Here is a 14,145-nt window from a genome sequence, read left to right as displayed (position 1 = left end):
CACAGAAATGATGCGTCATTTCTTATTGAACCAACATTAGTTTTACAGTTTTTCATGTGTTTAGACTAGCAAAAGCCCTTTGTCAGAAGGTAGTAAGGTAGTGATGTGAGATATGGTGCTTTTGTAACCAATTGTGCCCAGATAGAAAGAAGAGGATATGTAAATTCATTAATACTGTCTAAAAAGGAGGTTTCACAAATTATTAGGATGACAAAAAATAAAAATCTCAGTCCACAACTCAGATGTTCAGGACCATGACACATTAACCTCAGAGATAAACACGGAATGTACTTTATCTAACAAAGCACAGGAAATATTCAGATGCAAGTTACCAAATGGAGGAAAGGCCAGACACCCATAGTTAGGCTGAATGATATAGGCATGTGATAACTTGCAAAATAACTGACAAGTCATTCTATGGCATTTCCTGGTATGATTATTCTGTTTACACATATCAGATATGGAGTTCGAACACAGTTGTATACATCTTTGGAAAGATGGACAATGGAGATTAAGTTAATTAAGTTGCCCAATCAGACATCAGTCTGGATATTAGTTTTATAAGATATTATAACACTTAAAGAACTTTTCTCTCTGGGCAACAAAGAATGCACACAAGTTAGATATACTGAGGGACAAATGTCCGCCATACTAGTTTTGCATGATTTGCATTGATTTTAAATTGTATCCAAAATATTGACTGTCTCAGACAGTCAACACAACTTGAAAGACTGCTAGAGTAAGTAAAATTTGAACACTCATGTTTTATTCATGAAATAGAAAGCGGTTAATATCATATAAGGTAACATTTTAGTCAAAATAATAATATCTTAAGCTTAAGCATAGTAGTCAAGAAGGCCTTAATATTCAGAAAATGTTAACATTATAACATATCTGTTTGCTCAGTACTGATACAGTCTATAATAATCAATAAGGACACAATGGCAGATTAAGTGTACCTTTGAGCTCCAGGCTATTTTCAGTCCATATCCCCCCCAATCCCCCACTTTTTATTTAAGAAAGCACACAACTCAGATACACATGGGCAAAGCTAAATGCAGTGTATATGCATGGACAAGTTACAGAAGCTAAATCAATCAGCTCTGAAAGATAATCTGAATACTCAACGAAACAGTGGAAAATGCACCAAAAGTAACCAATAAACTCTACAAGGTGCAAAATGAGAGACCAGGATAAAATCCACTACCGAATTTATTGTCCAAAATATAAAAATACAATCCACGCCAACATAAAAAACATTAACGCCTTAAATATTCACAACAGCGTTTTCATCTTATTGCATAGACTTCCTCAGATAATCTGAATACTCACTGATGAATTCTTTTACTTTCCTTTCATTCCCCTCTTTCCAGCAAGGACATCAAATTCACCATGATCTTTATTTCATCCTGATTCCAGTCCAAATGTACTCTATCCTTAATTCTCCACCACCTCTCTTTTCTTATGTCAGTTCTGCACCTCTAATGGAAGCCTCCCCTCACATATTCTCATCTATACTCTACCCATTATTCTGTCCTTATATTTATTATTTTAGTATTACATTATTTATCCATCAGTATGATGAATAAGGTAAAAATACTGTAGATGCTAACAACATTCTGTACTCTGGAAGCTGTGGTTTTATGCAGATACATACAGATGTCACCCCTTTCTTGCAATGATGGATTATTTCCATGAATGTGCACAAATTGTGTATGTATGTATGTAACTTATATATGCATATTTACACATCCACACAAATACACACACACACACACACACACACACACACACACACACACACACACACACACACACACAGGGTAAGAGGTGAGAGAGAAATTCACCAAGGTATCAATAAACATTCATCTTTGTTTACTGGCATTGCTGACCAGGAATTGGGCATAACCTATTTTCAGTGAAGGGCTTGAGAGGAAAGTTCCACAAAACACAGACTAAGACTATACCCAACAAGTACAAATCCTTAACATGCAGATAACATTACAGTGGTATTAGACAATGTACAAAAGAATAATTTAAGTATGGCAACATTAAAGACTGAGAACATACTGAAAATGGAAAATAAACCTGGGTTTATGCAAGAAGGACATAAGAAGTCAGTAATAGGAGAAAGACAGGAACAGTGAGCCCCAGGAAAGTGACTTAGAAAGGGATGGGAGCACACTGCATCATTTTCATTTTAGTCCATAAAATAACTTTGGAATTAGCATAATCTGTCAAAAATGCAGATGAATTAGGAATAGAATAATAAAAGACTGCATTCTTCCTACAAAGACAGACAAGTTAAAATGTCAGGCTGCTGAATTAAAAATGGTTGCCTTTTATTTAACTTTATGTAATATGCACAGAGTGGGAGGCATGTAACTACAATCCTTCATTTTTGTCAACACTATCGAGAAAGAGAAATGTTGTTTGCCTTGAGTCAAACCAAATGCAGGCAGGATACACCTCTCTAGGTATGCAATAATTGCACAGCTGGTAGAACCTCTGAGCACTCTCTCTACACTTAAACCCGCAATACGAATTTCCTGCATGTTTGTTGATAATTGCTAGTCTGCTCTAAGTGAAAAAGAAAGGAAATCAGTCCACTATGTGTGAAGCTATATTCACTACATGAAAGGGGCAAGGGTTAATTAATCACAAAATAAATACTTATAAAAATACTGATTTACAAGTACAGTAAAGCTGCTGTTTTGGTCAAATGAGAAAGCAGGAAACAAAAGTTTTCCACACTATGTATGTTACTTGTAACTGATTTGCGAATATCACTACATTCATTCTGTATCAGTGCTGCAAAAGAATCAAATCTCAATGTAGTTTACAAAGTATGCACCCTGATTCCAAATATATGGTAACATGAAAGGACAAATATTATTGAATACACTGTGAAGAGTAGAAAGCCAGAAATGTGAGAAACAAGCTTTTCACCAAAAAGAAGAGAAAAAAGCTTCTGTTTCAGTTCTGTTTGAATATTTTCAGTTGCATATATAGTGGCCTTTGTGGTGATACTGTTTGATGATCTTTTTATTAAATTGATGAGCTTTTCATTAAAAAGCCAAGAAAAAAAGCTGTGCTGAGCACTACCATTGGACTTGCTCTATAATAGGTGTCTGCACAACAGTTTTTTTTTTCTGCTATGAGTGACCTGTAAAATCTATACAACCTTAGCAATCCAGATCTGAGGCTCAAATAACTTGTGCCAAGTGCTCATAAAAATATTGGCCAAATAACTAGGCATTTCCTCACATCTTAGTAGTAAGTCCAAACAGTATCCTAAACAAACCAGATCCAAGCACTTCTAGTCACCCCTTCCCCAAGTCTTTCCTGATAAAACCATGGACCACATCTTCCCCAGAACGTCTGCTGGCAGCCTGATTGTAATGGGTATCATGATGCAGTATACAAATTGTCTCATGCTTTTTGACAATTATCTACTACTCAAAAAGCATAGCATAGTGTGTGAGAGATGTACATATATAATGTCTTTGTAGGCAAAAATCTCACACAGGTTAAACTCAGACATGAAAATCATTAGCAGTACACCACACATAGCACAAGGAGTCCCAAAGTCACAGATGCGGAGCCCATATGCCAGGCATCTACTCAACCAATTATTCTTATAGGTGACTCCTTGTAAGACATACAGATGTACCTCTTATCAATCTGTGCAAGGAAAGACTGACAGTTAGTAGCTTGTCTGGTGCCAGGAACCATCGGATCACAATACACTCAAGTCCCTGAAAAAAAAATACTGATATGATTCTGTTATAGTGCATATGGGTGTTAATGACTTGAGATATACCTCCCAGGACTATATGAAGAGAGGCATAATGGTGCCCTCAAACTATATGCCCCAGGTAGGTATGACCCTGAGGTGGAGGTGTCTCAGTCTTCATCCAGAAGAGACTCACATCAATGCGGGTAAAGGAACATGATAGACTAGAGCTTCTTCATTTCCAAATAACCATCAAAAATGTCCCATACCATATATTAGCTAGCTATACAATTTCCTCTGTGACCCATGAAAGCCACAACACCTACATACATGAACTGGAGTCACTGAGTATTAAACCTAATACTATTTTCCTATGTGTTCTAAACTATCCAATAATAGATGGGGAAACCTACACCATCATTAGTGCACAAACACAGAGATTCCTGAACTTTGTCAATACAAATTCCCTGGAACAACTAGTCAGAGAACCTACAAGGGGGAATAACACCTTGAATCTTGTCCTTTATGATATGCAGGTATCTTATCATAGGAGATTATTAGGCTGTCAACTTAGAATTTTGTTAAAACGTATCAACAATGTTTCCTGATGGATAAAAAGAAATGTACATACATTATTGTAACTGTTATAATTACATGTCATTTGTATATCAAACCAATTTGTACAGATGCTTGGGCTGAAAATATATTTATGAGGTTTGCTTGTGTTAAAATGTATCCATAGTGCACCCTGTTGGAAGGAAATTAAATGTACATGTATTAGTGTAACTGAATTAAATGTATATGTTTTAACAGCATATACTTAAAGGGAAGAAGTTAAAACACCAGACTTTGAAAAATATTCTTAAAATTAAATTACTTTATGGGTTAAGCCATAAAGATGATATTCCACAGTTTTGAAGGGATCCATAGTACATTGTCTGTAGTAGAGAATAGGTTGTAACTCCTGTAGGAAGAGTGGAATGGTTTTATGATTTTATGACTTCTAGTAGTCGTACCATCTGTGAGCAATGTTCTGTGTGTATGGTAACATGTAGGTGCTAAACCCTGACAGCTTCTGGCAGTGGGGTTCACATAGGAACCAAAAGTCAGATGACCAGATGGATGCAATGTCATTCTGTACAGAAATAATATTTTAACATTAGAAGAGACTTATGTCTCAGAAGCATTTGGTATTCTGTCTTGTATCTGACAACAAGGACTACTCACCCACATTATCTTTCCTTTCTCTATTCAGTAAGTAGGAACAGAAATTCTCTACATCAGTTAGGAAAAGATAGTGAGACTGGCTGAATACTGTTTTTCTGTAACTGTATGAATCTTTCCATCTGTATTATTTTTAATATTTTCTGTGGTTGAAACTCTGGTGTTTACTGCAAATCGATATTTAGTATTCTCATGTTCTTTTATTATTTATTATTAAATATATTTAAACTGCTCATTGTGGCTGGTCCTTTTAGAAACTATTTTTAAGTTCTGAGAGTATTTGCATATATTTATTTGGTGATAACTCTGGCCAGTCCTGAAAGCCTTGTTGTTTGGTCAACAGCACCATTTGTATTAATATTAACTTCACTCAGTATAACTGGATACCCTTTTATGAGCCTTATAGTAACTGACTGTTGGCAGTGAAACTACCATACAGTCTGGACAGAAGGAGGCATAGCTAGTAAATCTGTGTCAGCCTTTCCCATGTGTGTGTGTGTGTGTGTGTGTGTGTGTGTGTGTGTGTGTGTGTGTGTGTGTGTGTGTGTGTGTGTAAATTAAATCCCAAAAAGTGTGTGTGTCAGCTACTTGGACCAGGAACGCAAAGCACTGGTTTCACAGAGAGGACTTGGCTTGGACACTCGGCTGATGACCTACCCCAACAGCTGTGCCAGTGGAGAGTCTTATTGGGGACCTGGAGGGAAACAGATAGAGACACCCCAGACCATGAGCTAAATGTGTGCCCTGTGTGCTCTTAAGGGAAATTGTGGTTGATGCAGAGAGGTCTGCATCTGGAAATACTGAGTGTATCCAATTGTATTGCAAAGTGAACATCCCTCTCCAGTGTCAGTGATGAGGATTCAGGCTCCTTGATTACTGGCCCAGAGTGGGGACATCAAAAATGGCTGTGGTCACATTTTCAAAAAAATCCATCAGATTTAACATGCAGGATCTGCTCTTGACCAAGCCAAACTGGGTAGGATCCTAGGTTTGTAGGTTGCTTATGTCTTTATTTATGAGGTCAATAATGACATGTTCCATGGCTTTACAGATGAGGCTGGTCAGCCTTATGGGTCTGTAATTCCCTGGGTCTTTTGCTGGATCACCTTTGTGGAGGGGAATAACTGTTGCTGTTTTCCATTCCTCAGGAACAAAGCCTATGGTTAGACTATGATTGAAAAGGGTACTTAATGGTGATGCCAGTTCATGTTTTAGTCTGATTAGAAAACAGCCTGGGATGCCATCTGGTCTCATACAGGCTGTGTTTTTTTTTGCCTTGGACAAGGCTTTGATGACGTTTTCTTCAGATATGTGAGGGGGGGGGGTTGGGGTAAGGCTTTTGATAGGTTTGGATGGCATGAGCAAGTGAAATTTCACCAAACGTATCTGCTGGCAGGTTTGCTATATCTATGGGGGTCAGTGTGTGTGATACCATTGGTCACTAGTTCTGCATACACTTGGTCCCTACCTTTTAGGCTATGTACATAGATGCAAAAGGCCTTATGGTTATCCCTGGCTGTGCTTGCTAAGTTTTTGTCAAAGAAGCCCTTACAGGATTTGACAAAGTTGTCTATTTACCTGTTGAGGCTGAGGAGGGTGCCTTTCCACTGATGGGGTCTCGCCTTTATTTTTTTGGACATAAACTTTTTGGGTCTATTATAAAGTTTGTGGATGCTGGATGTCCAACATGATGGCTTGTTTTTACTTGGGGCTCTGGCTTTGATTCTTTCTTGTACAGCCGAATCTATATACTTATGCAAGTGATTGTACAAGGCTGTAGTGTAAGCTTTGGTGTAGTTACCACTTCCAGTTGGGGGTGGGGCTCAGAATGTATTTATACCTTCAGCTAGGAGGGAATAGTTTGCCTTGGTAAAGTATTTCAGTCTGATTTCACCAACTGTGAGTTCTGGTGTTAGTGCCAGCTCAAAGGTAACTGATTTGTGGTCAGATTTAACTAATGAGGGTCTGACAGTTGCACTACTGCATCTGTTTGACATGTTAGTGAGCACCAAATCTAGCATGTTTGTTCCTCCTATCAGGGTATGAACAATTTGTTCCAGGGCATTTGAGTTAACAAAGTCAAGGAACTTTTGAGCTAGCGGGTTTGGGCTAGTGTAGGTTTCCCAGTTGATGGTGGGATAATTGAAATCCCCCATAACAAAAGTGTTCAGTAATAGTTGGATTGAATCCAATTTGGTCAAGTAGGCTTTGTGGGCATCATGACCCATTGAAGGAGACCTATAAGTGGCTAAGATTTGAATAGGGGTCTTACCCACTGTAACCTGAACTTGTAGCAGCTCCATGGAATTGTCCAGTCTAACTAGATGGGAGGTGAATTTATCTCTAATGTAGATAGAAACACCACCTCCACTGGTTCTCACACATTCATTCTGTGGTCCAAAGGTGTGGAAGGCACTGTAGCCTTGCAAGGCTGAGGTACTTTCTGAGGCCTTGAACCAGGTTTCTGTGACTGCACGGACATGTACATCGTCCAGCAATAGAAATGCTTCCAGGGTGTGCAGGTTTGGTTTAAGCTCCTAGAGTTTAGTAGCATGACCCTTATTTTGTTATGATTGGCTAATTTCATGCTGGTAAGTTTGTTTTCAGGACCTTGCCTAAAAAAGGCACTATGGTGGAGGGAAGAGCCTTTGCTAGCAGCTGAAAGTCTAGAGGTGCCAGGTGCAATCCGTCTCTGGCAAAGCAGTGAGGTTTGTTGACAATGGCTTCCCAGGCTGACAGGAACTGTATACCCTTTGAATGACACCAAAAATTAAGGCAATTACTGAAATCAATAATTTTTGTTTATATTGTGGCATCATTCTAGGTGATGGTAGTATGTTGATCAAGACTAGGGACATACCTGCCTGGGACACATTCTCAGAGAGCTCAATCATCTCTTTTCATATAGTCCAGTGAGGTACATCTCAGGTGTTTCACTCCAACATGAACTATGACAGAGTTATAATAGTACTTGCTGCTGAGAGACCTGAGTAAATGCATGATTTGACGAATCCTGGCACTGGACAGGCAGTTGACTGTAACTTTCTCCTTGTCCAACCTGGTGACTGGGACATCCATGTGTCTCACTACTGAGTCTCCAATGAGTAGAAAATGTGGTTTTTGAGTGTTATACCTTACAGGCTTGGTAGGTGAGACACTGGTGTTGCTATGTGTCATGGGTGCTATTGGAACTCTGTTAGTTGTAGCAGTCTTGTGTTTTGGAGGTCTCTGTAGGTTTTTGAGAGAACCTCTGCATACGTTGATTTTTGTGTTAGATACGTATGAGTAGTGATATTATGTGCATGTGTAGTGGTGGGTGGGTTGACAACCTGTTCTGTGTTACTATTTTCAGTGCGAGAGAGCATGGATACAAGATTCTTGGTGTAGATAAATCTATCACACTCTGTACTAGAATGAGTTATTAGTAGAGGGTTGTCGGTGTACATGAGGCAATTGCTAAACAGCCTCAACAGACCCAAGTCAACAAGGTTGGCAGGAGAAACAAGGGAGGTCCAACTATCCATAATGCTAGATTGAAGATTATTATCTCTAAGGAGGGCTTTTCTGGTTTGATCAAGGAGGAGCTCACTGGATGGATATTTCTGCCTGGGGTATTTTTGTTGGTAGTTTAGTAGGTTTCAGGTCACTAGCAGTATTTCTTTGACCAGGAAAGTATTAATGATGAGGGCTACACTAATGTGCTATAGCTGTATCTAAGGGAAAAACTGTTGAATTAATCTATCCAGCTATGGTGCACAATTGTACAGCAGTGCATGGTTCATAGATAGGTACTAGGCTATCAGCCCTAGGGCCTATACAAGCCTAGCCATAATGATTCCCTGGCTATTGCTTCCCGCAAATGTTTACTTTTCTGGACCCATGTCTAGCAGGGCTACTGATGTGATCCCCGGGGTGAATTTCATATCTCCCATCCAGTCGTCAAGGTTCCTCTTGAAGAGGGTCATTGAGGTGCTCTGCCTGACATGTATGGGCAGCCTATTCCAGAGTACAGGGAGTCTCTGGGTGAGGAAACTATCCCTCCAGCATGTTCTATTCATCATGATAACAAGGTTAAGATCCCTGGAGCGTGTGGCTCAGAGGGATTGGGATTTCTTTACGTGTAGCATGTCCAACAACTCTGGGTTTGAAGTGGCCTTGTATGTTAGGCAGAGATCGCCTCTGAGTAGCCAATATGTGACAGAGTATAACTGGAGTTTCTTTAGATGGTCAGCATAAGGCATCTGCTTTAGGCCTGTGATTCTTTTTGTGAGGTATTTCTGCAGCCTTTCTAGTTGTTGCAGATGTCTTGTGAGGTACATACCAAATGGGGCATAGTATTCTATAATGGGTCTAATGAGGGATGAGTAAAGAGGGACAATGACCTCCTTTTTCCTGGATGAGAAGTTCTTACTGATGAGGCGTGCCACGTAGAAGGATTTTCTAACTGTTGTAGCTATGTGGTTATCAAAGGTGATACCAATATCGACCTGTGTTCCTAGGTCTCTTATCACACTTTCGGTGTTTAATGTACTGCAACCTATGTGGTAGGTCACAGGTACATAGTTTTTCCCAAAGGGGACAACTATACATTTTTTGGCATTTAGCTTGAGCCCATGACTCTGGCACCAGATTCAATAATGGCTCCCAGCTTGCAGTCATCTGAAAACTTTGTAAGCCAGAGTCCCTTAGTGTTGGCCTGTACTTCAGAGAAGTAGATGCCAAACAAGAGTGGTCCCAGGAGAGAACCCTGCGGTACACCACTTGTCACTTGTCTGGAGCTGGATTTGGAGTCGGCAACTTTTACAGTGTGTGTTCTGTCAGTAAGCCAGTTTGCAACCCATTGAGTGACATAGAGATTAATGCCCAGCTCAGTAAATTTATCTATGATTCCAGAGTGGGGGATAGTGTCAAAAGCCTTGACGAGGTCCAAGTAGGCTGTGTGAACCACCTTACCCTCGTCTGCAGCTCAAGAGATTGATTCAAAGAAGTCGATCAGGTTCAGGAGGCGAGATCGGCCTTTCACGAACCCAAACTGGGTGAGGTCCAGTGTTTGAAGGTTGCCAATGTCTTTGTTTATAAGTTCTATGATAATATGTTCCATTGCCTTGCAGATCAAGCTCGTCAGACTGATGAGACGGTAGTTCCCAGGATCCAAAGGGGATCCCTCCTTGTGGAGTGGGATGACTGTAGCTGTGCGCCACTCTGTGGGCACGAAGCCTGAGGTACGGCCATGATTAAACATGATAGATAGGTGAGGTGCCAATTCATTTTGTAGTTCATGCAGTACACAGCCCAGGATGTTGTCTGGTCCCATGGATGCTGTATTCTTGGCTTTGGAGAGTGCAGTTTTTACCTGAGTGGCCGTGATTACCAGAATTTGGCATTCTTTTGGTATTGAGATGGGCCCTTTAGGGGGTGAGAGGGGATGAAATTGGCACTGAATCTATCTGCTAGGATATTGACAATATCCTTGGGATCAGTATATCTAGTGCCATTCTGCTGTAGCACAGAGCAGATCTGAGTATTGCCATTTAGATTCTTGACATAGCTATGGAATGCCTTGTGGTTGTCTTTGGAATCTTTGGCAATTTTGTTTTCGCAACTAGCTTTGGAAGATTTTACGAGGGATCTCAACTTTCTACTGAGGCTGGTGAGGGAGTTTTTTGAATCGTGTGTTCTTTCTCTTTTCTGCAACAGTTTCTTCCTTCTGTTGTACAGCTTGTTTATGGCAGGGGACCACCAGATTGGCTTCCTTTTTTTAGAGGACAGCATCTAGGTTCTATTTGGGATGGTTCGGTCCATGCACGAGTGAATGTGCTTGTACAGCACCTTAGTGTAGGATTCACCAGTTGAACTTGCAGTTCCCATCTGCATGGGTGTCATGAAGTTTATTACATCTGACTTGAGAAGCATGAAGTTGGCTTTGGAGAAGTTTTTTATGGAGGTTTCCTTAAAGGCGAGTGGAGGTGGGATGTGGATGTCAAGGGTGATTAGCTTATGGTCTGATCTGACAAACAAGGCAGTGACCACAGGTGTGGAGCATCAATCTCCCATGTTGGTAATGACTAGGTCTAGAATATTGGTACCCCTGGTGGGACTATGAATAAGTTGCTCTAGGGCATTGGAATTTATGAATTCCAAGAACCATTGAGTAAAGGTGTTGGTACAGGAGTAGTTTTCCCAGTTAATGGCAGGATATTTGAAATCACCCAGTATTTGGGTGTTTGGTTGTATCTTAATATTTTCCAGTATGTTTAGAAAGATGTAGTGAGAATCTTGGGGCATGGTGGGGGATCTGTAGCAAGTTAAAATTTGTATTGCAGTCTTACCTAGTGTTAGCTGCACCTGGAGAATTTCAGATGCATTGTCCTGGGCAACCAAAAAAAGATCACCAAGGTACCAAAAAGAACTTTTAAATATCCACAGGCACCACCAGGAATGAATACCAAAGTCACCACCAGGAACAAATACCACTTGGGCAACCAACCTGGAGGTGTGAATATTCTTGGAGAATATGGACACTCCTCCACCTTTAGTGTTTCGGTCCTGGTTTGGTGGCCAAAAAGTGTGGTATGAGTTGTAGCCTGGTAATGCAGAGGTGCTCTCTGGAGCTTTGAACCAGGTCTCAGTTACTGCACAGATATCGATGTTCTCCATTTTTAGGAGAGCCTTGAGAGAGTGCATCTTGAGGTTTAGATTTCTAGCATTGAGTAGCATTACCTTCAGATTTTGCTTGCTTGTACCCATTATGGTGGTAGTTTTGTCCTTTGAACGTTGCCTAAAAAAGGCACTATAGGGGTGGCAAGAGCCTTAGCCAGTCACCCAAATCTCAGGGACGACAGGTGCAAACCATCTCTTGCAAAGCATCGTGGTTTGTCGATCATGTCATCCCAGGCAGACAGATACTGGATCCCCTTTAAATGACATCAAAAGCTTAGACAATTATTAAAGTCAATCATTTTGTCCTTATACTGTGGTATCATTCTGGGTGAATGCAGGATGCTACTCAGGGATAGGGTCATATCTGCCTGGGCTACATGATCTGAGAGCTCTTCCATGTCTATTTGCATGTAGTCCAGGGAGGTACGTCTCAAGTCAGTCACTCCAACATGGACAATGACAGAGTCATATTTGTACCTGATGTGGAGTGACTTGAGTGCATGTGTTATGTGGTGGATCCTGGCACCCGACAGGCAACTAACTCTAATTTTTTCCTTGTTCAGCCTAGTGAGTGGGACATCAGTGTGCCCGACTACAGAGTCACCTATGACCAAAGTGTTGGGCACGTTGTCTTGCCTTAGGGGCTGTTGTTGGGTGGCACACTGGTGTTGCAAGATATGTAATGCTTTTGTTGTGTTTGGGGGTGGTGTTTGTTTGCATTTCAGCTTCGGAGGTCCTTGTTGCTAGGGCAGGTTAATGTTAAGAGCCTCCGCATATGTGGGTTTTGTGTTGCTATGTGTGTGTTTTGGTGGTGTGGGTTTTAAAGGACTCTGTGTTGTTTGAGATGTTGTGTGGGTGTTAACCTTCTCTACTTGACTGTCTAGCACAATCTTGGCTGGAGAGAGCTTTTCTTCCAGTTTGGCTATGTAAGTGCATCTCTCACAGGTTGTAGTGTTTGGTGGTAGGAGGAGAGGGTTGTCTGTCTACATGAGGCAATTGTTGCATTGCTCCAGTATGCCCAGATTCATCAGGTGGACAGGAAAATCACTAGAAGCTGACCTTTGGACATTCCTGGTTAGTTGCTTTTTTTGTGTAGTACAAGAGCTGTTTTCCCTTACTTTTTGGCAAGGTACTTCCAATTGTACGCTGTCTAGTATTTTCTCCTTATTACCAAGGAGAGGTGAGTGCTTGTAACAAATTAAGGCTTCCTAGTGCTTTTTAGCAAGTTTTAGAGCAAGTGCTAGTCACAGGTATACAGATTTTAGTGCTACTGCTGATAAACTAGCTAGTTCTAAGGGAAAATTCAAAAAGCAGACTTTTTGGCACTGGGAATAGTTTAACCTTAGCCCTGCAGTGTACAAATGCATGCAATCACTTGTATTTATGCCAGAAAGTTGAAAGGGATAGAAATCAGCCTAAAATGGCCAATACAATTGCAATTTCAGAGCTTGAAACCACTCCTCTAGTGTTAGATAGGCAGTACAATACTCCCACTATCACTGGTAAGCAGTAGGGCCTCCTTCTACCACAGCAAGGTCTGGATAGCTCTGAACACTGAAACTAAAATCCTGAAACCCGCATAGCCTGGACACTGGACTATTCTAGTTGGAAAAGGTAGGAAATTAGCAAACAAGATAGAGTTTTTTTTTTTGGGGGGGGTTGTTTTTTTTTTTTGGTTAAATCAGGCTAAACAATGCAGTTGTACAGTAAGTAAGTACAGAAAAGCTAATGTACTTGAGTGTATAGCCCAGAACAGTAAACTCAATTAAAACTTTGCAAAATTAGAAATTTGAAAATTTAAACTTTTTAAATAAAGCAAGTCATGTGCACAACTGGAAAATGACTTACAGGCAGAAATACAGTGAAATAAGCAGCTAGTCTACTTTTTAAGCTTTCTGAGAAGTACCGGTAATGAAAACTACCAAAATCAACAAAAAAAAAAATAGAAAATTCATCAAAAAGTACTTGCAGTTAGCACAAAAAGTCTCTCTTTCTCATTTCTGGTGTTGTAGTAGTCTGCAGGATGCCCAAACAGGATCTGCTGATATAAAACAAGCTCAAACACATGCAAATGTATTTATGCCACAAAAGTTGAAAGGGATAGAAATCAGCCCAAAATGACCAATAAAATTGCAATTTCAGAGCTGGAAACCACTCCTCTAGTGTTGGATATGCAGTGCAATGCTCCCACTCTCACTGGTAAACAGTAGGACCTACCACAGCAAGGTCTGGATAGCTCTAAACACTGAAACTAAAGTCCTGAAACCAGCAAAGCCTGGAAACTGGACTACTCTAGTTAGAAAAGGTGGGAAATTAGCAAACAAGATAGAAGATGGTGCTGCACAATGCCCAAACAAGCAGAATCCTGCTCAAATGCAGGGCTTAAATAACAATTAAAACAGCAGAAAATCAGCAAGGAACCTCTAAAGAATATTTTAAATAGCTAACAAGTCAGTTATTTTAACAATGCTTTTCAGGAAAACCAGAACAAGCAGAACAGATTACTTTGCAACAACAAAAAATAC

Source organism: Protopterus annectens, chromosome 14.part0 (assembly GCF_019279795.1).
Source record: "Protopterus annectens isolate FY-2018-M chromosome 14.part0, PAN1.0, whole genome shotgun sequence".
Taxonomy (NCBI): Eukaryota; Metazoa; Chordata; order Ceratodontiformes; family Protopteridae; genus Protopterus; species Protopterus annectens.
This window is presented reverse-complemented; position numbering follows the sequence as displayed.